At 37.3% G+C, this 23,983-nt stretch overlaps 1 pseudogene; it reads left to right on the top strand.

Moving 5' to 3' along the window:
* The first annotated feature begins 15,595 nt into the window (after window positions 1-15,595).
* Window positions 15,596-16,147, top strand: LOC125174540 (elongation factor 1-alpha 1-like; annotated as a pseudogene).
* Window positions 16,148-23,983: the final 7,836 nt, after the last annotated feature.

Below are 23,983 nucleotides of genomic sequence, written 5' to 3'. Positions count from 1 at the left end.
AATGATAGAATACCTTCCAACACAAAAATCAACTTGATAAGTGATTTTGTTCCTTAGAAACTTGTTAATTAATCGCATGAGACTGTCACCTGCACATTCTTCCCCAGGTTTTATGTGTACAAGTGTACATTTTCAAAGCTCAGTTGAAGCCCTAACAATTTTTCTAATGATTGATGTGGTAGGATATTAATTTTCTAAATATGGTGAATCATAAAAAAATCATAAATCAACAACTTCATCTAAGTATAAAAAGTGAGACATTTTGACATGTTTGGAGAATATTATCCCTAATGTAACAAAGCTTTCTAGGTTAGGGCAACATGACATTTTCTTCACTCTCATTTTAGGTTTTATGAATGTGTATTTCACTGCAATTTCAATGAAGAGAAAATAATTTTACCAAACAGTTGTTCCTCTTTTTAGTCCCTATAATTGACAATTAAAATTTAATATTTTCTATATATATAAACTTTCTTTTACAGAATACAAACTATTTTTCTTTCAAAAGGACATATATGTTTCATTCGAAAGTGAAATATTTGGTCAGTTAAAATTTATACCTTGTTATTTCTCTTTATGGCCACACAAATTATTATGTGATTTGGTTTAACAAGAGCTCAGTTTATAACTAGAATTGTTCTTTTATTTTAAAAATAAAAAAGGTATCAATTTGGAAATAGCAGCATGTTATAAATGAAACATGTGTTATAAAATAAAATTATTCTAATACCTTCTATCCCTACTATTCAAAGGATAAAATGATTAACTACAGTTTGAAAATAGCCACCCCATTGGGTCTAGGCAGTAGCCTCACAGGATGTAATTACAATGTATACATTTTAATATAGAGATAGTAATTTGAATATTACTGAGCTTGGTTTATAAACACTGTAATTAAGGTCATGTACAGATTCTATTATTATGCTTTAAAATCTTATCAGTTCTAATCTCAGCAAAAGTCTTTATTTCAACTGAAATTTGCACCAAACAAATTTTTATAGTGAAATAAGTCATTTTCCATCATATGAACTAGGATTATTTCCTCAATTCTGATTCAGAGATTTGTGTTGTCTCTATTTACATTATTTTAAGGTATGGATTTGTCATGACAAAATACAGTAACTTGGTATGTTAACATATTAATTTTATTTTATTTTTTTAATTTTTTTTAACATTTATTTATTTTTGGGACAGAGAGAGAGACAGAGCATGAACGGGGGAGGAGCAGAGAGGGGGAGACACAGAATCGGAAACAGGCTCCAGGCTCTGAGCCATGAGCCCAGAGCCTGACGCGGGGCTCGAATTCACGGACCGCGAGATCGTGACCTGAGCTGAAGTTGGACGCTTAACCGACTGCGCCACCCAGGCGCTCCAACATATTAATTTTAAATGGAAATGTGAATAAGGATGTAGTAGATATAAGTAGATGAAGTTAAGATATTAAATACATATTCTCCCTTACACACAAAAATACTATATATCATCAATAAATGCATCCAGTACCAGAACAAATTACCTTTCTTCCAATGCCTGTAAATTCACACACAGTGGTCTGCCTTTATCCATGTTTTCAATTTTGGTGGTTTCAGTGGTCCAACCACAGTCCAGAAGCGGATGATCATCCAACCGATGTCTAGTCAAAAGGGCCATAGTAGTCTAACACCACATCACAATACCTTTGTCACTTAGCTCACTTCATCTCCTTACTTAGGCATTTTGTCATCTCACATCATCATCATCAAAAGGGGGAGGGCAGTGCAATAAGATCTTTTGAGAAAGAAAGAGAGAGAAATGACACTCAAAATACTTTTGTTGCAGTGTATTGTTATAATGGTTCTATTTTATCATTACTTATGGTTGTTAATTAATTACTGTGCCTAATTTATATATTAAATTTTATCCTAGGTATGCATTACAGGGAAAAACATAGTATATATAGGGTTCGATACTCTCTATGGTTTCAGGCATCCACTGAGGATTTGGAATGTACCCCTGGGTGGATAAGGAGAACTATTGTATTTTAGAAAACTTCTGCAAACACCTCTTCCATAAGATAACAAAGGAAACTATTTAGACACTATCTAAACTTAGGAATAGGCATTTGCAAAAGCGCAGAGAGGCCTGAGTTGGTGAAGTTTACTGTAAAAGCTGACATAAATGTAGGCCCAACTGGAAGGATCCAGAACATCATCTTAAAAAAAATGTAGTAACTTAATAAAAGTACGTGTAATATAGAAATGTTGTCGAAACTAACCTACGTATATGTCAAACCATGACATTTTTGTTGTGACATAAACACACAGCCACACCCACACATATGTTTACATTCTTTGTAAGCCAAAAATTGGTTGGTTTCAGTGTATGTGAAGATTCCGTGATTGTACAATATTCATTACATGGTGTTTAAATGAAAAAAAATCCTCACCAGTTTTTCCTCACCTTCTCTGAGGTATATTTTAACCTAACAGGTTACCAGATACCATCCAAATCTAGTATTAACTGTTAGATCTGTGACAGGGGTGTGATTAAACCACTTGATGGGAATGAAGCAGTTGTAAACATTTGTACATATGAGGAATGTGTGATATTTTCAAGTGTTCCTGGTGGATTCCTATATAGCTAACCTGGATAGCCTCCAGTCATCCAAAAAACAAAATAACTTGTTTCATTTAAGAACCCCCAAACCCAGAGGAATTAAAGAACAATACATTTATCATAGACCCTCATTGTCTGGATCGGAAAATCTGCATGGCACCAAGAGAGGTCACTCTTTAGGTTCACTTGGCAGATGGGTGGGTCCGGATGATCTGGTTTGCACCTTGGTTGAAAGCTGTCTGGCTGGAGACTCTGTTGACGGTCCCAGGGTTTTTGGGATTCATACCTTGCAACTTGGGATTTCTAGAGAAAGTCTTTCAAGAGCCCTAGAGGCCCACACTGAAATGTCCCTTTTGGCAGAGTCCCCGCAATTCCTTAAAGATCAGTTCAGCTACATTTATTTGGGCTAAGAATTCACTAAAACCTGCCCAGATTCAAGGAGAGGAAAAACATGTGATGCCCACCTCTCACTTACAGGAGCAGCAAGGCATTTACCGACGCTTCTAATCTACCATACAGAAGAAACTAAAAGATTGTTTAAAAAAAGTACTTTCATTTTAATATACTATTCTTCATATTAACTAGAGTGAAACAAGTGTGTTTCAGTTTCTTTTCAATACAATCCTTAAGAATACCCTATGAGGTACAAACTAGGAATTATCGCTGGCCTCAGAATGGATGATAACAAAGTAGCTCTCTTATTCTTGTTTTAGGATCCTAAATATAATAGGGTAATGGAACATTCTGGGTAATAAGACAAGTTATGAAATCACAGGGAAAATATATTTCCCTCTATAAATAAGACATTAGTCTAATTTCTATTAAAAGCCTTTGTTACTTTCATTTCCTTTGTGCATTCAGAAAATCACATCCTAACTCATTCTGTACATGCAGACTCTCATAATTATTTTTATCTTAACAAAACATGCATTTGTAATAAAACATGTAGATGGTAATTCAGTAAATTGTACCTTAATATTGAAGTGTTATGGACTTATTAGAATCCTAATTTATATCCCTGGAACTTTAGAGGGTATCTTGTATGGCTAACTACTGCTTTTACCCCTCCGGAAAAGTTACGTTTTTGGCTTATCTCTGAACAGAAATAATCACAGATGCAGAAGACTCGGTGGGGAAAAATGTAAATAAGATAATTTGGTCTTTTGTATCGTGAATTGTTAACATGTAACCTTATCTCATACAATCACGAAGTATAATTAATAGGTAATATGTAATGACTGCTTTGTTACAAATGATATCTAAATGTAATTAAATGTGTTATGCAATCAGTGCTTATTTTGAAAAACCAAATAGAGCATGCCTCTGATCTCCTTTGTTTTGAAAGCATGGTATCTTTGAAATGTTGAAAATAAATGCACTGGCTTTGGTTTAATCTGAAACATAAAAGCATTTTTAAACATTAAAAAGAAGGACCTGATTTTCCAAATTTCTTAGGCTTGATGATAATATAATAGAAAGTTTGGCTTCCAGTTATGAATAGCTGTGTTCTTTTGTACACTTTCATAGTAAAGAATTAAGTGTTGAGTTCAAAGATAAAACGTCTGCTCTGGAAAGTTTTCTAACATAATAATGGGCAATTTTATTTCATTTTTAAAATCTCCATTCTATTTTACTGATAGAAGTTTGTAAAGCAAACAAACAAAACTATTAAACATAATTTCAGGATAAAAGTAGCCTAAGTATTTGTAATGTTGAATATTTTATTTTCAGCAATAACTAGCTTCCCATGGCCTATTTAAAGGGAACTTACTAATAGTTTCATTATTAAGATATGTATGTCACTAATTAAAGCACCAGCCAGACCACCTAATAGCCCAGGCTTCAACTAGCAAGGAATAAAAAAAGGAGATCAGTCCAGTTTTTATCAGTCATTATGTGCAATTTTCAACTAGAATTTCCTCTAATCATACTAAAAGCAGATAAGAAATTCTCTTGCCTCATCTGTTAAGATACAATGACACTAATTTTCAAGAATAATAACCGAATCAAAGGAGCAGGCTAAAATTTAAGGAAGAATATTTTTAAATTATGAAATTACTAGATGTACCTGAAACATGTATATCGGTTTTAAATGAAGCTAATCACTTTGGAGAGGAAGTGAGGGACACATATTTGAATCCAAATCCCTTGTGTATCAAAGTGAATTTCCCCATAAGAAATACTAGAAACGCAGATGATTCATTTCACAAACCAAAAATATTCATATAAAAATAATCACAGTACTGTAAGGTAGTACAAATAAGAAAGAAAATACAAAATAATGGAAAATAAACAAATTAACCTGCACATGTCTTTGAAGACCTTCGTGGCTGGTGTGAGGGAGACAGCAGAGAGGAGGGTTATTGTGTAGGACGACTTTCACTATCACTAACGGAATCACTGCTATCAACTGGCTCAATGGAATCTTATTCTTTTCGTGCAACTTTAACAAGGAATCTATCCAATGACGCTTTTGCTTCCTTTTGAGGATTCCGTGGAAATGTGGCATTGCATTGTTTGTTGTTAAACAGATTCATCTCTCACAATGCTACGGCCTTTCCAGGTGGTGCTTTTCTACAAAATTTTGCACTGTTTCCTACATTTTACACATTCCGTTATCTCACTTGAAGTGAGGGATCCCTCCACCTTTTTCTCCTCCTCCTCTGCAGATGAGATACAGATGTAAACTTCTTACAAAATCTTGCAGTTTCGGCCACTCAAATACCTTGTTCATACTTCTCAATGATTTCCTTCTTAACTTCCACTGTGATCGTGCCGGCTTTCTTTTTGAACTTTTTTCTGCATGGGGGCCATTGTATACATTCACATGGAGGTTGACTGTAGTACAGTATTGACAAACTCTTGTCATGTGCTGTATTTCATGTAACTGGCAGTGAGGCAGCAGAGGAAAGTGTCTCTATCTGCAGGCAGCCTGACCTAGAATGAAGCAAAGCATTCCTAAGCTTACTCTTGTATGGAAAAGCAAAGGACTGTCCCTACAGTCGGCTTGGAAGTGACAAAAAAAAATACACCAATGCCAGTTGTGGGCACCTTCCAACGTTCTGAAAAATCACTGATTTCTACCAAGCACTGCGGCTGGAGACCAAGCATCAGAGCATGGGAGATGATCACCCACAAACCCTCAGAGAGAGAGAGAGAGAGAGAAGGAAGAACCATTGGCTCAGTTGTGATCATGTGATGTTCAGTGCCGTGTACTACTCATATTGCAAGACATTGCTTGTTTATTAGGTTGAAATTTATTAGAAATGTTTGCTCATCTTGTGGAACATTTGCAGAAGGAGTTACTCATAATCCAAGGTTTTACTGTATCTTTTACCGGTTCTGTTTTTTGTTTTGTTTTGTTGTTTTTTTTTTTTTTCGGAAAATTCTAATAAACCAGGATTATATATGTACTTGATATTTTCCGTGTCTCTTACTTTTCTCTTTTATGATGAATGAATGGTGAGGGTGGACTTATCTCTGTCAACACAATGGACAAATAAAGCAGAAGCTGTTATACATTTTAGATCTCTAATCACTCAGCATAAAACCTAATCACTAAAGTAAATGAAGACATCGTTCTGACCTAGAATGATTCAAATATGATTTTAAAATAGTGATGACAAGAAAGTATAGACATTAGTGTACTAGGTTACTTAGTGTAGAAACATTTATACGCCAGAATGAATAAAAATTATTCCAGGGACTCCTGGGTGGCTCAGTCAGTTGAGCGTCCAACTCTCGATTTTGGCTCAGGTCATGATCTCATGATTTGGGAGATCAAGCCCTGCATCAGGCTTTGTGCTGACAGCACAGAACCTGCTTGGGAGTGTCTCTCTCCCTATCTCTCTGCCCCTCTCCCTTGCTCATGCTTTCTCTCTTTGCCAAAATACAAAAACTTTAAAACAGTTATTCCAACGTTCTGGTGTGTTGCTATGGGTTAGACATGTATGAGTTTCACAACACAAAATACTGTAGAATGTTGGGTATGAAGAGGTACTGATACTCAGCGGCTGCAATTCCCTTCTTCTATATATAAGGAAACTGAGATCCAAGGGAAGAAAAATGATTTATCTTAAGGTGGCATGGCTAATTTAATTACTGCCACAGACAGGGATAGAATCCGGGCTTATCATGTAGGAGATGGAGCCACTTCAGCAGGAAAGCGTAATTTATCATAGACCTTGTTTAAAATGAATAGTGCAAACTGAAGATAAAAAGAATAATAACTCTTCATAAGGTTTCTTCTTCTTCTTCTTTTTTTAATCTTCTTTGCCCAAATTTCCTTCTCATTTCCTGGGTCCAGAGTACTTCCAAGGCCACTCCTCCCTTGATCCATCACTGCTCAAATCCTATTCTTACACGCTATTCTAGTAAAACCAAGAACATTGACATTTTCTTATGGCCTTCTGTCTAAGTGCTTAAATTAATGATCTGCATTATGTATCAAATCACTTGAACATATTTCCAAAACACAAGAGGAACCATAGAGCATAAGAGAACTTGTAAGATTTGGCAATTATACAAGAAAAGATAGTTGAAACAACTCACAACAGTCTAGAGGAATACTCAGGTATAACTTTAATAAAGGTAAAGGATATGCTACATCAGGAGATGGCTGGAGAAAGAAGCAAGTGCAAACATGAGGGAGACCCAAGACTTCCAGATAAAGTTTCCAGGATCCATTCTCAGTTGCAGAGGACATATTTTGTCTTTGGAAGATGAAACACCTAGATGTGCTCTAGATGACTTGTTTTCAAGGGACCCATGTTACAAGTTTACTGAGGAAGCTTTTTGCTCCCCTGTTTATTTTCATGTAGCTGAAACTAGGCTGTGTAATCCTTTAAATCAGGTGTAACACATCTATCTGCTTATTTTTAATGACGTATATAGACAAACCTAGACCTACTGCTTACATAAGAGTTTTGAACATTAAGCATTGTATTCTAATTCACTAACAAGACATTTCCATCCTTCTTTGGCCATAGGTGAATATCATGATTCCATGCATCTCTGATGATAATCATAAAATTACCACCAAAAAGCTTTAGGTTATCTCCATTCCTAGATAGTCACTTGTACTTTGTCTAGCTTTCTCACTTTCATATGCCTCAACCTCACCACTTCTCATATTGTGCCTTTAAAAATACATATAAAATATAAAAAAGTTGAATGATAAGCATCAAAATACTAACTATATCACTCAATAAGACCTAAGAATTGCTTTTTTAAAAATGGGTTTCCATTTCTATTTTAAAAAGGTTGACTTATTTTTGAGAGAGAAAATGTGTGAGCAGGGGAGGGGCAGAGAGAGAAGGGGGGAGAAAGACTCCCAAGCAGGCTCCGCACTGTCGGTGCAGAGCCCATTGCAGGGCTCGAACCCAGGAACTGTGAGATTATGTCCTGAGCCAAGATCAAGAGTCAGAATCTCAACGGAGTCACATATGCACCCCTAGGTATTGCTTTTAAAAGACGCATTTTAATTTACTAAATATATCAACTCAAATTTGTGTGTCATTCCCAAGCTCACAATCCTTTTACTTCCTTTCAGTGGTGAAATTTGAAATATATGAAAGTGATCGATATATGGGTTTAATGTAGTAATTATTAGATAAAACTACATTTTCTCTAGCCAATCATCTTCTGCTGGAAAAACAGGTGGTCAACCTACCAATTCAATCTCCCAATAGGGTCTTAAATATGAGTATTGTTATAGATATTATTAAATCATTCAATGGGCCAGCTGTCAGTTAATTCCAGATTCCATGTTTCATACTTCCTGTCTCATACTGCAAGTTTACACATTCATAGATTCCCAATAGAACTTTTCCTCAAATAATCACCATTTTATGACCTCTAGTAAGAATCCTAGACATGTTTAAAAAGTGTCAGGTCTAATTAACTGCAAATTATGTAAATTTGCTTCTTAAATTTATTCACGATGCTTTCAAAGTTAAGGAACACATATGCAAAATATGGTGTCCATAAATGGGTTCCCATGACCTACTAGGACCAAAAGTTTCATATAAGTTCCTTGTGCTTTTTTCTGCCAAGTTCAAACACTATTTTCCCTGAGCTGTGCTATTTCCACCTAGAGGAGTATAGATAGATAACACTTCTCACATCAGTGTGCGCAGCATTCTCCTAGAATGCTAACAACCTGTTGAGTTTTTTAATCCATTTTTCCAAAAGCATATCCTCTATACAGGCCACATGTTATATTTTATCTCTCTCCTAGAATATCGTGCATTCTAAATGGTAATAGAAGTTCATGAGTCTTTTTCCTCAGTATATCCTCTCTTCATTAGAGAGAAGTTTAGTTTATCCTATGACTTCTAGACTTGAGCCAAAATCACTCACGTTGCTTTTAGAATGTTTCGGACAGGGGCGCCTGGGTGGCACAGTCGGTTAAGCGTCCGACTTCAGCCAGGTCACGATCTCGCGGTCTGTGAGTTCGAGCCCCGCGTCGGGCTCTGGGCTGATGGCTTAGAGCCTGGAGCCTGTTTCCGATTCTGTGTCTCCCTCTCTCTCTGCCCCTCCCCCGTTCATGCTCTGTCTCTCTCTGTGTCCCCCAAAAAAATAAATAAACGTTGGAAAAAAAAAGAATGTTTAGGACAATTTTGTCTGATCTACCAAACATATTGTTGCCAGTAAATTTATTAATTAAGTATAGTTTGAGAATCTATCCTGGAACCAGAAAATATGACCTCCTCAGCAGAATGTCATATGGATAGCTGTTATTTACAACTATAGTTTAGTTGGAGTATTCAAAAAAATTTCTCATAGGTATACTCAAAGAGCATTGGGACTATTGTGAGCCTAGCAAGTCTTTCCTAAACTAATAGTGATTTCAGTTTCCTAAGTATTCTTTATCTTGATTTTGGCCTCTACTCTCAAAAATCTTGGGAAAGAGAATATTACAGTAAGTTGATCACCAAAGATATTTGAAGACTATTTCATCTAGGTATTTTTCTAAACATATTATAATGTAAGTCAATAGTTACATAATGGTCCATGGCTCTGTTGTTGGACAAAATTTTTTGTAGGAGATTGAAATGTAAGACTTTCTGTAGCTTACCCCCCACAAAGCTGTCCAATGTGATTACCATATCATGTAAAATGAAAAACAAGAGAAAAATCAACTTTAGAGTTCTCTCAAATGTTCATCCACAGAGTGTTATTAAAATCACTGAGATGTACCATCACATGGATAATGTAGAATGAATGCTTACTAAATCCACCAGGACCCATTCTGGATCATCAGATTCAAACAAAGAAAGAGATTCTGACAGGAAATAGCTGAACCATTATGGGCATCTGTGAATAAAGACAGGAGTATGACTATCTTGCTATCAAAGCACCATAGTATTGTTACATTTTCCTTTTAGTGTTACCAAGTTTTTGCACCTGTTCAATCAGCAATTATGCCCACTTATTTCCATTTATTATTAAATTTCACCAGAAACTCACCTTGGGGTAGAACTGTCAAGTTCAGCAAGGGTACTGACTCATACAGCTGGCCACAACATAAGACCTGCCAGTGTCCATTCCCAGATATATCATGTAGGAATGGAAAAGTATAGGCTAATGAAACTGCTCATCCACTAGGTAGTAAAGAGGCAGAACCATTAATCTCAGTTTAGCTAGGCGACAGGAAGGAACAACCATCCCGTTACTCTTTAAGAACTCAAGTATTTAATATTTACAATTGTCATGGTGTCATGTTTAGAAGCTGATTTTTTGTCTGGAACTAGTAAATGCAATCTAGGTCCCAGAACTGCTGGACCAGGTAGAGGAGAAGGAGAAGAATGAGGAGGAGAAGAAGGAGAAAGAGAAGAAGAATGAAAGCAGAAAAAGGAAGAGGAGGAGGAGGAGGAGGAGAAAGAGTGGGAGAGTGGAGGGGGGAGGAGGAGGAAGAAGAGAAAAAGAAAGAGGAAAAGAAGGAGGAGGGAGAGTGGGAGGGGGAGGGGGAGGGAGAAGGAGAGAGAAGAGGGGGGAAAGAAAGAGGAGGAGGAGGAGGTGGGGGAGAAAGAGGAAGGAATAAGTTCATGTAAATCCATTCTTACATCAGTCTCCACCATCTATTCCCTATTTTTTTCCTTTATGTCCCATCAGTCTAGCCAATGGTAAACCCCATTTACCTTCCCATATTGTCTTGACACATAAATCCTTTTCTCTTTCAAGGTATTTTTTCAGTCTCCAATCACCGCCCAATTTCATAACCAGATATTTCAATAGTTCACTCCAAATTTCAAACAGTCCACTACTTTTTGGGATGGAACATTCATGAAAAGCCCATTGGATATGATGTTTATTAGTTCATTGTTGTACTCTGCTTGCTGTAAAGTGGGCTACTTGTTCAGATAACTTAAAGGTGCGAGCATTAAAAACTGTTTATTTTCTGTTGCAGGCGAGAGCATTGGAGGTTTGCTTCAGTTACTAAGTACACAATTCCAAATCCAGAATGAATATTTATCCCCGTCAAGACCCACAACTGGGGCCATAGGTAACTTGCCAGTATCATCCCCTAATTAGATGCAGGTCAGTCCAGATCCCCTCGGGGTGCTTTTAGGTGCTTTTGTTTTCTGAGGGTCCTGTTGAACAAAGAGAATTATTAGATTTTTGAGTTTTCAAGGACAGTGAGGTGTATCTTTTCTCTCTCATTTTTTTGAGTCTGAATGGCTTCATGACCACTCACTTCGTGCATTCGAGGGATCACTTGCACAGAGTGAAAAAGAACATTGTTTTTTAGATCTAGTTCCATTCTAATGTGTGTGTGTGTGTGTGTGTGCATATGCGTGTGTGCACATACTTACTTCATTATACACATCTTTGATTTGTCCTCTTAAAACTAATTTTTTCATGAAAATATTGCCACATGTGGAAACCACTTTTACCCTCTAATAATTTAAGACATAGTTTATGAATCATATTGCCAATTCATTGGCCACTGCCTAAGAATTGGCACAAAACTATATTGTTTTATTATTTTTATAATAATTTGTATCTAGTTCTTCAGATGCCACAAGGAACACTGCTCCTGATTCTGCTAACTTAGTGGATTTATTTTTAAGTATTCTTGCAAATTGCAACCATTGACCAGCTACAATACAGCTGCATTTCAGATTGAGTATCCTGGGAAGTACCATATGCGAACATTATTGCTTAGTTAGAATCTATTAACTGATGATTAGGGACACACCTATTCAACTGTAGAGTTAGGTAATTCCTCAGGTAAATCTAATATAGAACCCAAAGGTATGGCAGCCACCTGTTCACGGATGAGATGGGTACTGTGGCGGCATAGTTTTTAATATATGATTCCCAACTCCTTTGTGTGTTTCTCTATTGGAATGTTGTTTTCATATAATCCATGACACGAAAGGTACTTTGTGTCTCAAAATAATTTCATGCCCTTCCATAGCAGAAACAGTTTCATTTTAAACCCAGTAACCGACCTAAAATTGTCTTTCAAAGGGAATTTATATGGCAACAGCTTCTGGCAAACTTCGACTCCAAAATCCCAGCAGTTATTATTGCTGGGTAACAGATATGAGCTTTTGCAAAAGGCTCTAGACAGCATGAGTGCAAGTGGCTGACACTTATATCATTTGAGCATTGGGCTTGTACCACCCCAAGGAATAGACTGGGTAAGCCATTAGACTGAATTCTTTGAAATGCTGAGTGTCTTCTGTTGTGCATAACATCATTAAAATTCATCTTTTTCCCTGGTACTCTTGTGAAAAGAGACGAGTAAAATTCCCACTTGTAGTATGTGATTTCTCCAGAGACCAACAACCCAATCAATCTCCATGACTTTTATTTTCATTTTGGAGATGGCAGAGAAAATAAGTTAAGTTTTCGTTCCTTGAGGTATATCTGTAGTGTCCCCAGCCCAGGTAATTTTTAAGAATCCTATCATTTGTGCTTGACTTCGTAGTTTAGCTCGGTTAATCCGTGACTCTACCATGGCTATCTTGATTTATCAGCATTTACTTTAGTCTCTTTGACCTTCAGATTGAGTTGTCAACATCGTATCATCAATGTGATGAATAATAGTCTTTTTTTTTCGTTTAATCAGATCTAAGTCTCTTCGTGGCAGATTTGGTCAATAATCAGCAGGATCTATATCCGTGTGAGAATACAGTAAGCTTTTGTTGGGTTCCATTCCACACGAATACAAATTAGTTTGGCTTCCTTTTGCTATAAGAACTGGGATAAAAACAAAACAAAACAAAAAACAACTAACCAAATTATTCACAAAATACTGATGTCCTTTAGCATGGTGTGTAGTTTGAGTTGTTAAAACCATATTGAATACGGAATACTACTAAGGCAACGCTTTGTCTAATTCTTTTATACCTTACAAGTAAACTCCAGGATTTATTAGCTTTCCTCACAGATAATACTGGAATATTAAACCTGTCTCTTAGGGTACTAATTCAGGTAAAACTAAAATATTCTTAAATAAAGCAAAAATCCCTTGATGACACCCAGATGTCCTACACTGTTTTACATTAAGTCCCTGAGGGGGCGCCTGGGTGGCTCAGTCGGTTGAGCGTCCGACTTCGGCTCAGGACATGATCTCATGGTTCGTGAGTTCGAACCCCGCATCAGGTTCTGTGCTGACGGCTCAGAGCCTGGAGCCTGCTTCAGATTCTGTGTCTCCCTCTCTCTTCCCCGCTCATGCTCTGTCTCTCAAAAATGAATAAACATTAAAAAAATAATAAATAAATAAATAAATAAATAAAGTCCCTGAGTAGGTTTAGGTAATTCTAAGGATGTCCATTTAGTACATCACATTTAAACAAGTCAACAGCAGATTGACATGGCTTTCTTTTTCTTAATGGTTTAAGTATGGGAAAAAAATCTCACATTCAGACATCATATCTATTCTCATAGTACTGTCTGGGGTACTACCTTAGGGGTAATACATTAGAATACAATACTCTCCTTCATCAGTTTCTACTTTGAGTCATTTCTACTTGTAAGCCTTCCAGAATTGTGTCACCATATTCCCTAACAGAAGCATGTCAGTCCCTTAACTATTTTATTAGCAAATAATTCCCTTAGCCAATTTGGTTATGAGTACATTGAGTGATAGTATCCAGTAGTTTCTTTATCATCCTCAGGCATTTAACCCATATCAATGTAATTTTTCTCAGATCTCTCATATTCCTGTTTCAAGGGACCCTTATCAACCCATCACACAGAATCGTATTTCTGTCTTTTATTTCACACCACTTTAATCAGTACTTGTTCTGAAGAGACCATAGTTTCCATATTTGTGTTATCATCACATTTTAAAAGCTCATTTAGGTGAGGAAAATTTGAGTGAATTTGTTCCAGTAGTTTTATAGTCTAAGGAGTTGATGGACCAGCCAGACCATCTAATATTTACTGTAATCTCTTAAAATTTTTATAGCGACTTCATCTATCTCCTATTTTATTTCATTTGAAACCAACTATAGAAATGCTTTCACCAGTTTAATTGTCTCAAAGTTATTCAGTGTTTTAATCTTGCTTTCTCTTTGCAAAATAATTTCAAATATTTTCCCAGAATTGAATCTCATTTGGAGGACCTGAGCTAATAGTCTACCACAAATTATCCTGCCCTCCCAACAATCCTTCTCGTAAGTCAATTATCCTGCCCTCCTCCTGGTCAGCAGGAGTCCAAAAGGAATCCTTATTATCAAAGCATGAATAACACTTGGTCAAAGATGTAAAATTAAGTGATACTTTGGTATCATCATAAAATGAGTCCAAATGCACAAGCATTCTTAATCTTTTTGCAGCCTCAGAAGAATCTCAGTATCAAAGGGTGGTATGCCTTCTTGACTCCATTTTGGAATCAGGTCTCTGCATTTTAAAAAGGATTTTTGGCAGCCTTGGTTTGTTTTTTTTTTCCTTCTTTTTCCTCCATTTTTCACTGAAATAGCCCAGAGAGTCCATGAGAATTCTTGATAATTTTCTCTCTTTAAAACTTAAAAAAAAAGCCTAATTGAGTTATTTCTCTAACTTTTTTAATGTTTATTTACTCATTTAATTATTCATTTTAGACAGAGAGAGAGAAAGAGAGAGGCAAAGGGAGAGGGAAAGAGAGAATTCCAAGCAGGAGCTGTGCTGTCAGCACTGAACCCGACTTGGGTCTTGATCTCATAAGCGGTGAGCCAAAATCAAGAAACACTTAACCACACAGGCACCCTTATGTCTCCAACCTTACGTCTAAACTGTCTTCCGTCAGTGTGTGTGACGTCAAACCAAGGGTGGTCTGCGACGCAAACATGCATCAAAGGATAATTTCATTTATTCCTCCTTCAATGCCAACTGCAGCTATCACACAGGATTGGGTACTGCAGGTACTTACAAACAATTGTATAGACACAAATCAGACTATGCAAAAGTACCATCAAAATATGTGCGAGATACTTTGGGCTCAGCAGAGCCTAGGGACAAGTTCTCAACTAAAACCAGGCTATATAAATAATAATAATAATGAGAAGAAGAAGAAGAAGAAGAAGAAGAAGAAGATTATTATTATTTAAAAAAAAATTAACGCTTATTTATTTTTGAGACAGAGAGAGACAGAGCATGAACAGGGGAGGGTCAGAGACAGAGGGAGACACAGAATCTGAAACAGGCTCCAGGCTCTGAGCCGCCAGCACAGAGCCTGAAGTGGGGCTTGAACTCATGAACCGCGAGATCATGACCTGAGCCGAAGTCGGATGCTTAACCGACTGAGCCACCCAGGCACCTGAAAATTATTATTATTATTTACAGAATTTTAATAATAATGAGATGAGCTATTACAGGGTTCCATCAGAGGAGATTTGGGTGGGCTCTAAATAACAGGTAATAGTCCTACTGCTATTTAGCATACGCAATCCTTCTCGTAAGTCAAGTTTAGTGCCATGGTTCCAGACTTTCTTGGTGATACGATGGAACAACTGGAACAGCCAAAGACAAGAGAAAAGCTAACTCTATCTTCATGCATAATATCATGTATAATCTCAATACAGTAACACTTTTGTGCATTTCTGGTTGAAGCGGTGACAACATGCTGGACTCAAGTACTAATACACCTTCGTTCAAGGAATGGAAAGCCACCCATAAAGATGGAAATGCCCGTGGAACCGCACTGCTGGAAGCTCTGTGTTGCATTCTGCTGACAAATGTCCAAAGGGCAAGATCTTTCTTCCGCCCATCTAGGATATCTACAAAATTGGTGCTATGGGTCCCGTCCCTGTGGGCTGAAGAGAGAACGGTGTTCTCAACCCTGGCATGGTGGTCACCTTTGTTCCAGTCAGCATTACAAATGAAGTGGAGTCTGTTAAAATGCACCATGGAATTTTGAGTAAAGCTCTTCCTGGGGGCAGATGGAGGCTTCAGTGTCAAGAAGGCATCTGTCAAACATACCTACTGGGACATATGGCTGGTGACAGAGAAAAATCACCCACCAAAAGAAGCAGCTGACTTCAAGGTTCAAATGATTCTTCTGAAGCATCCAGACCAAATTAATGCTGGGTATGCACCTATGCAGGTGCACATATAGATTTATAACCTAAATCTGTTTGTACGTACAGCTTTTTTTGTAAACACAAACTATACTTTGTTGTCTATTTTATATCTGTTTTATTGTAACATCTAAGGAAAGACTAGACTATTTTAAAAGAGTTTATTTGCAAAGTATCATACTGTAAAAAAAATGATTTTTTTACTACAAGACTCATGATGCAAAGCTGAAGTCATTCATGAGGATTATACTCCTCTAGAAAGTTGACTTCTTTTTTAAAAAAAGGGACATTTATGAACAATATATAGTTAATAAGAATTTCCTTTAATGCAAAAAAAGTCTCACACCTCACATTGCTTGTAATTTTGCTGAGATGAAGTAGAAAATGAATTGACTTTATGGGGAGAAACCAACTGGAAGATGGCCCCACATTGTTGAAGTCTGGTGATCTGCCATTATTGAAATGGTTACTGGAGGGGCGCCTGGGTGGCGCAGTCGGCTAAGCGTCCAACTTCAGCCAGGTCACGATCTCGCGGTCCGTGAGTTCGAGCCCCGCATCAGGCTCTGGGCTGATGGCTCGGAGCCTGGAGCCTGTTTCTGATTCTGTGTCTCCCTCTCTCTCTGCCCCTCCCCCGTTCATGCTCTGTCTCTCTCTGTCCCAAAAATAAATAAAAAACGTTGAAAAAAAATTTAAAAAAAAAGAAATGGTTACTGGAGAGCCCAAGCATTTAGAGAGCTTCTCTATCCTCCTCTGGGTTTGGGATTTCGTGACATGGCATGGGCAGTTGCTGAGGGTGTCATCAAAACAATGGACAAGAAGACTGCTGGAGCTGGCAAGGTCACCAAGTCTGCCCCCAAAGTTCGGAAAGCGTAACGAAAGCTTCCCTGGTACATGTCACCACAGTCTTAATCAGTGTTGGAAGAATGATCTCTGAACCGCTTGTCTCAATTGGCCATTTAATAGGAAAAGACTGGTTAATGTTTCATTATGCATCCTAAAATCTTCAGAAGGAAAGGAAAATGTTTTGTGGACCATTTGTGTGTGTGTGTGTGTGTGTGCGTGTGTGTGTGTGTGTGTGAAAAGATTTTAAATTATTGCCTTTTTAAATCAGTACTTCTTCCATCCAAATACTAACCAGGCCCGACCCTGCTTAGCTTCTGAGATCGGAGGAGATCGGAGGAGATGGGGGGCGTTTGGGGTGGTATGGCTGTAGACTAAAATCAGTACTTCTTAATGGAAGCAACCTGTCCAAACATCTGACACAGGATTTTGAAACCTGTCGCAACACAATTTAGTGAAAAGCCTTTGCCTTCTTACCATCACCACTGTATCTTTCTATAGCATGACTTAGGTGAAAAGACCAGTTGTTCTTAGTCTATTTCTGGTATTTCACTGCTGAAACTTCAGCATTTGTAATTATGAGTAAACGTTTTTAGGGAGGTGGGAATTGAAAGCTTATTTACCTTTCCAAAGGGGAGGAATCATTTATGTTTTAAGCGTACAATGGAAAGCTATGGGAGGGGGTGTGTTTGTTGCAACACTTCATAGATTAGGACAGGCAAGCAAAGAATAATTTTGCCTATATGTATGCTACCTTGTAGGAAGCAGAGATTTGTAATGTTAATGGCTGTATGTTTCATATGATTTTTTTGTAGTGACATCAATATTGAGTAAATATTTTGGTATAATCTCAAAAAAAGTTTTCCTTTTCCAGTAGTTGTGTGGTTTTGGTATATATATAACTTCCTTGAAATCCCCAAACTTTATTCAGCTACAAGATACAAATTAATAAATACCATTTAATCATTTCAGATTTAAAACATGACATCTAAAAATATAAAGTAGGGTCTACTTATTGAAAAAACATAAAGTTAGAATAAATATAGCATTGACCTAATTAAGGGATATTTCTAATTTTTGCTTGTGTTATTATTTACACAATTGAGAAGGTAATAAACTGTCTATCTTGAAAGTAACCCCACTATCCTACAAAAGTTTAGCTAACAATACTAAAGATATGTGAAAGTCTTAATATTCCCTTCCGCCTTAAATATCTTTTTCTAATTTCTTTCTTGGAATTTGAAACCGAGTTTGTATATGTTTAAAGTAGCATAGATTTGATGTTATGTTTCTGTGTTAAGTTTATTTATTTATTTTGAGAGAGAGAGAAAGCACCAGCGGGGGCAGAGCATGGAGAGGGGGAGAGAGAGAATTCCAAGCAGGTTCTGCACTGTCAGCACACAGCCTGACACAAGGATCAAACTCACGAACTGTGAGATCATGACCTGAGCTGAAATCAAGAGTCAGGTGCTTAACTGACTGAGCCACCCAGGTGCTCTTAAATATGTCTGTTTTTAAAAAAGTGTTTGCTCTTTGAAGACATTTTCAAATAAGGAAATGTATCTATTTTGCATTTAAAATAACGTCCCTATCAATTTAGCAATGCCACGAATTCTTCAGTAGAAAATTTTTGTCAACACAGTATCTTTCTCACTGGGAGAGTTTTGGGAAAGCCATCAATATTGTCTTCAGGCAGGTCATGAAAATCTCTTCCCCATTAAAATTATCTACACCTATGAATCTATCTAGTCTACAAACTATTTCTTATTGCTCAGTGACATGTGTATATGTATATACACACACACACACACACACACACATATATATATATACACACACATACACATACACAATGAGTTTCAAGGTCAAGGTTTTGGAACTGGACATATTTTATTTAATGCTTTGATTAGTTTCAGTTTATTAGATACATGGGAAATAATAAAAAAAACAATATTATCACTTTATCTTTGGGTCTGATCAATACAAATATCACTTAATGCTTAGATTACACAGAAAAAAATTCCTATGTAATTGTGACTTAATTCAATTATCATAAAATTAATAAAGCAAGACACTTATAATTAGCATGTTGTCTAATATGGCACATTACCTCCTTTTTCCTTTTTCCTCTCTTTTCCTCCTTTCTTGCTTTGTTTCAAGAATCATAAAGGTTTCCATTTCATTTAGTTTCAATAATTCTGCCAATAATTTTTGTTGTATTAGAATCAACACTTTAGGGGCGCCTGGGTGGCTCAGTCAGTTGAGCGACCGACTTTGGCTCAGGTCATGATCTCACGGTTTGTGAGTTCGAGCCCTGGGTCGGGCTCTGTGCTGACAGCTCAGAGCCTGGAGCCTGCTTCTGATTCTGTGTCTCCCTATCTCTCTGCCTCTCTCCCACTCATGCTCTGTCTCTCTCTGTCTCAGAAATAAATAAAAAGAAATTTTAAAAAAAGAAACAACATTTTAGACCTTTTGAATTACTATGTAGTCTATGATATTTATCCCAGATTTAAATAAACATTTTAAATTAGTTTAGAACAAATGTATCCCTAAGTTCAGTCACTAATACTATTTTTAACTAAATGACATTCCTTAGTTAGAGGAGACTTTGTGCAGAAGTCACCAACCTCCCATCTATTTTCCAAGGATGCTTACACACTTCCCTGAGTACTTACTATTGTTGAACAAGGGGAGCTGGAGACATTGCTAATTTACATGGCCTGAATTTTGTGAACGCTGGATATTTTCTCTCCATGGAGGTCTGAAAAACCAAAGTATTATTTCTCATGGCAACGAGTTTCTTTTTTCCAGACAGACATTTTGATGAATAGTGTGGGCAACTAAACTTCTACAGTACTCTCTCAGGTTCAGTTCTGGTTCTACCAGTGAGTAAAGATAAGGACATAAATGACATGTTGGCAGTTTGTACTATGATCTATGAACAGCATGTGGGAAAAATAAACCTAATGCTTTTATTTATAGATCTATTGCACATATAAGCATTTTCAGAGAACAGCCAAAGAATTTGATCTCAAAGATGAGCTCTTGGGTGCCTGGGTGGCTCAGTTAGTTAAGCGACTGACTCAGTGTCTGATTTCAGCTCAGGTCATGATCTCAGGATTCATGAGATCAGGTCCCACCTCGGGTTCCCTGCTGACCATGTTAAGCCTGCTTGGCATTCTCTTTCCCACTCTCTCTGTTCCTCCCCTGCTCCTGTGTGTGTGCATGTGTGTGTGTGTGTGTGTGTGTGTGTGTGTGTGTATGTGTGCTCTCACTCTCTCTTTCTCTCTCTCGAAGAAAGTAAAAGAAAGAAAGGCAGAAAGAAAGAAAGAAAGAAAGAGATGAGCTCTTGTCCAAGAGTCATATAATGATACAATAGAAAGTTCTACCATCACTTCACCTTTTGAAACAATGAAAATTTCCAGCAAGGTTGATTATTTTTTTTTTTATAAAATTTTTTTTTCAACGTTTTATTTTATTTTTGGGACAGAGAGAGACAGAGCATGAACGGGGGAGGGGCAGAGAGAGAGGGAGACACAGAATCGGAAACAGGCTCCAGGCTCTGAGCCATCAGCCCAGAGCCTGACGCGGGGCGCGAACTCACTGACCGCAAGATCGTGACCTGGCTGAAGTCGGACGCCCAACCGACTGCGCCACCCAGGTGCCCCAAGGTTGATTATTTTTAGGAGTGACCACTTGCAAAATGTGAATAGAAATATTTAGGCCACATTTAAAATGACCTCTGGAGAGCAGTTTATTCGTTTTGAAGAATCTGAAGGCATTTTTTCAGGTTACTGTGTTATGTGGCATTGACCTCTCACCTGACCACAAAGGTTTGTATGGAAGGAACGAGTCACTGATGAAAGCTACATGAGCTTATAAATGTATGTTCCTGATTCCCATAGCCAAAGAAATACACACCACCTGAATACTTTATTTATGGTCAGCCTATCAAACTTCATGAGCAGAAATTATTATGGGTAATGAGGAGACCCCATTTCACGGTGCAGTGACTCTTACCTCATACAATTGATTGTACACGGTTTTCAAATGGTACTTTTACACATACGAACTAAATGACGAGCAGAAGTTAAAAATGTGCTGTATCTCCCTTGTGAGAAGTAAGCTCTGTATAGAGAAATATGTAAGTCTCTAACGTTAGTTTTGAGGACAGATCGTAGAGGGTCCTGAATTCAATGACAGGGAGTTTATATATCATTTGGGAGGCTGTAGGAAACCCTTAATTGTTCCTAAGAAAGAGACATGAAACATTTTATCAAAGCAGTTTAAACAAGCAGAAGCATGAAAGAGGCAAAGACTGGGGAGATACTGAAGACGGAAAAGTGAATTAAGGGACTATTACAGTTATCAAGGCTTTGCCAGAAGTCTAGATTTCTCAGCTCTGCCCCCAGATATGAGAAAAAATGGAAACTTAGACGAATAATATTAAAAAATATATCTAAATTCTAGAGGGAATTAAAATCTACTCAAAAGTGAAAGAAGAGACCATATACAGCATCCCCAATTAGACAAGAGGATATCCAGAAAGTTCTGGTGAAAATGATAACAAATCTATGTGGCTATAAGAGTTTCTTCTGGGATACTGGGACATAGGAAAAGTTCTGTTCCAGGAATTAATAGCAGAAATTAATTAAGGTGTTAGAAAAATCACCTTAACCAGAGTCCTGTTAGACTCATAAAAACTCCTGGCAGTGAATTCTGCCATCTCTTAGATACAGCCTCCAGTTTCTTAGCCTAGATCACAGCATTTTCACGTCATATCTTCTCACCAACTTGGAATTTATAGGAAGCCTGTGAGTAAGATAGAGACAGAGAGAGACAGAGGGAGTCACACACACTCATACACACACACACAGAGAAAGTTGAATATTTGAAGATGTTACATTGCTGGCTCTGAAGGTGAAGGAAGAGACCATAAGCTGAGGCTGTAGGCAGCCTCTAGAAGCTGGAAAAGCAAATAAATGGGTTCTTCCAAAAAGCCTCTGTAAAAAAAAAAACATATTGAATTTAGAACTTCTGACCTATTGTACACTTTTATGTACAATAACAAATATGTCTTAAGGCACAACGTATGGTAATTTTTTATAGCAGCAATAAGAAACTAATACCACTAGGAAGAAAATTCTGTGAGCTTCTCTCTCTCCAGCATCTTGGATTGTTGTCCTGAATGTTCATTGGCTAGGTCTCTTTATTTTATTTTATTTTTATTTTTAAAAAAAATTTTAATGTTTATTTTTGAGACAGAGAAAGAGCATGAATGGGGGAGGGTCAGAGAGAGAGGGAGACACAGAATCTGAAACAGGCTCTGGACTCTGAGCTGTCAGCACAGAGCCTGAAGTGGGGCTCGAACTCATGGACTGTGAGATCATGACCTGAGCCAAAGTTGGACGCTTAACCAACTGAGCCACCCAGGCACCCCAAGGTCTCTTTCTCTTATATGTGAATTAGCGCGGCAGTAGTACAGAGGGAATATCCAGGAATATGGCTAAAATTGAGGATGGTGTAAAAGGAAAAGGAAAAGGAAAAGGTTTGCATTTGAGGAATACCGGGGAGAATGAATTGACAGAATTTGGAAATAATTGAATAAAAAAAGAAAGAAAGAAAGATAGTGAAGAAAAAAAGAAAAGGATGAGTCTAGTCCATTGGTTTTAACTCTCTTTCATGGCAAAGCTTGAAATGTCGTACTGAGAAAATACATAAACACACAATTTAACCTATAATTGCTGAGTTCACAGATACTTTGGACAGAAGTCAATTTTGTTGAGGAAATTTAGGCATTCTGAGAGATGGCTTGGATAATAAGATTTCTTCCAATTCCACAATTCAATAAGAACTTTAAATCTATGTCTTAAGACACTAATGGTGCCAATAATGCCAATAATGGATCCAAGGAAAGCAGGAAAAGAAGATGATATTTTTTGTGGGGCAATGGGTGAAGAGGATGGTACATGGGAAGCACGTTTTCTTTGTTTCTTTCTTTTCTCTTTTCCTTTCTTTTTTTTTTCTTTTTCTTTTTTTTTTTTAGACAGAGGCTGTGGGGAAGAAGAGGGAGAAGGAAAGAGAGAATCTTAAGCAGGCTCCGCATCCAGGACAAAGCCCCACGTGGGGCTTGATCTCAGAGTCGTGAAATCATGACCTGCACCGAAATCAGGAGTCACATGCTGAGCCACTCAGGTGCTCTGCCAATTTTCTTTTCAACACAATTAATATGAGGCACTTTTAGACCATTCATGAGGAGATACTGGCCCGATCATTAAAAACACAGAAGTGACACCTGGGAAAATGTTTAGGGCTGTAGACGATCTTAACCCCAAACAGCTGGTGAGCAGTTGAGATTTCTGCGGGAAAAGTACAAAAGTTGGAGGGCAGACAGAAGGGACAAAATTGTGGAGAACGCACTTTCCATATTTAAAGGTCTAAGGAAAGGAATCGAGAAAGATCTAAAGAATAAGCAGAAGTAGTTGGCATCACAGGAATCAAATGAAAAGGCAACTTCATGAAAGCTTTTCACAAATAGAGCTTGTGAAGTACTATTACCTTTAGCCTGTTAATGTTAGCGGGTCTATGGAGGTTGAACTCAGGAAAGTGTAATAATTAATTCTAATTCTTATGAAGGTAACTTTGACATTAGTAGAGTGTAGATGAATTTGAAGAGAAATTGAAGTCAAGAAGGCCAGAAAGTCAGAGAATAATGGGAAAATATTTAACATTTAACATCTAAAAAGCCTAGCATAGAAGCTAACTTAAAGGGCAAAAGATTTATATGATAGGAAGAGACACAAGAGTATCAGAAAAGCTAACTTCACATCAGATTTTGTACTTTGTTTTCTCTCACTGATGAATGATATCATGTTGAAAAATATGGTTTTTCTTTGTTCCGCTTTGTTTTTGGTAACAATGTATTTGTAACCTGTGTGGAATTCAGGAAAGTAGGTTGCAATGAATATCAAGGTCATGCACAGGTGATGAAAGACGCTTTATGTGGAAAGTATAGGTAGACATCGAAAAATTAA

The sequence above is a fragment of the Prionailurus viverrinus genome, chromosome C2 (genome assembly GCF_022837055.1).
Source record: "Prionailurus viverrinus isolate Anna chromosome C2, UM_Priviv_1.0, whole genome shotgun sequence".
Classification (NCBI taxonomy): Eukaryota; Metazoa; Chordata; class Mammalia; order Carnivora; family Felidae; genus Prionailurus; species Prionailurus viverrinus.
Note: the sequence above shows the minus strand (reverse complement) of the source record. Positions and strands in the feature narration are given on the sequence as shown.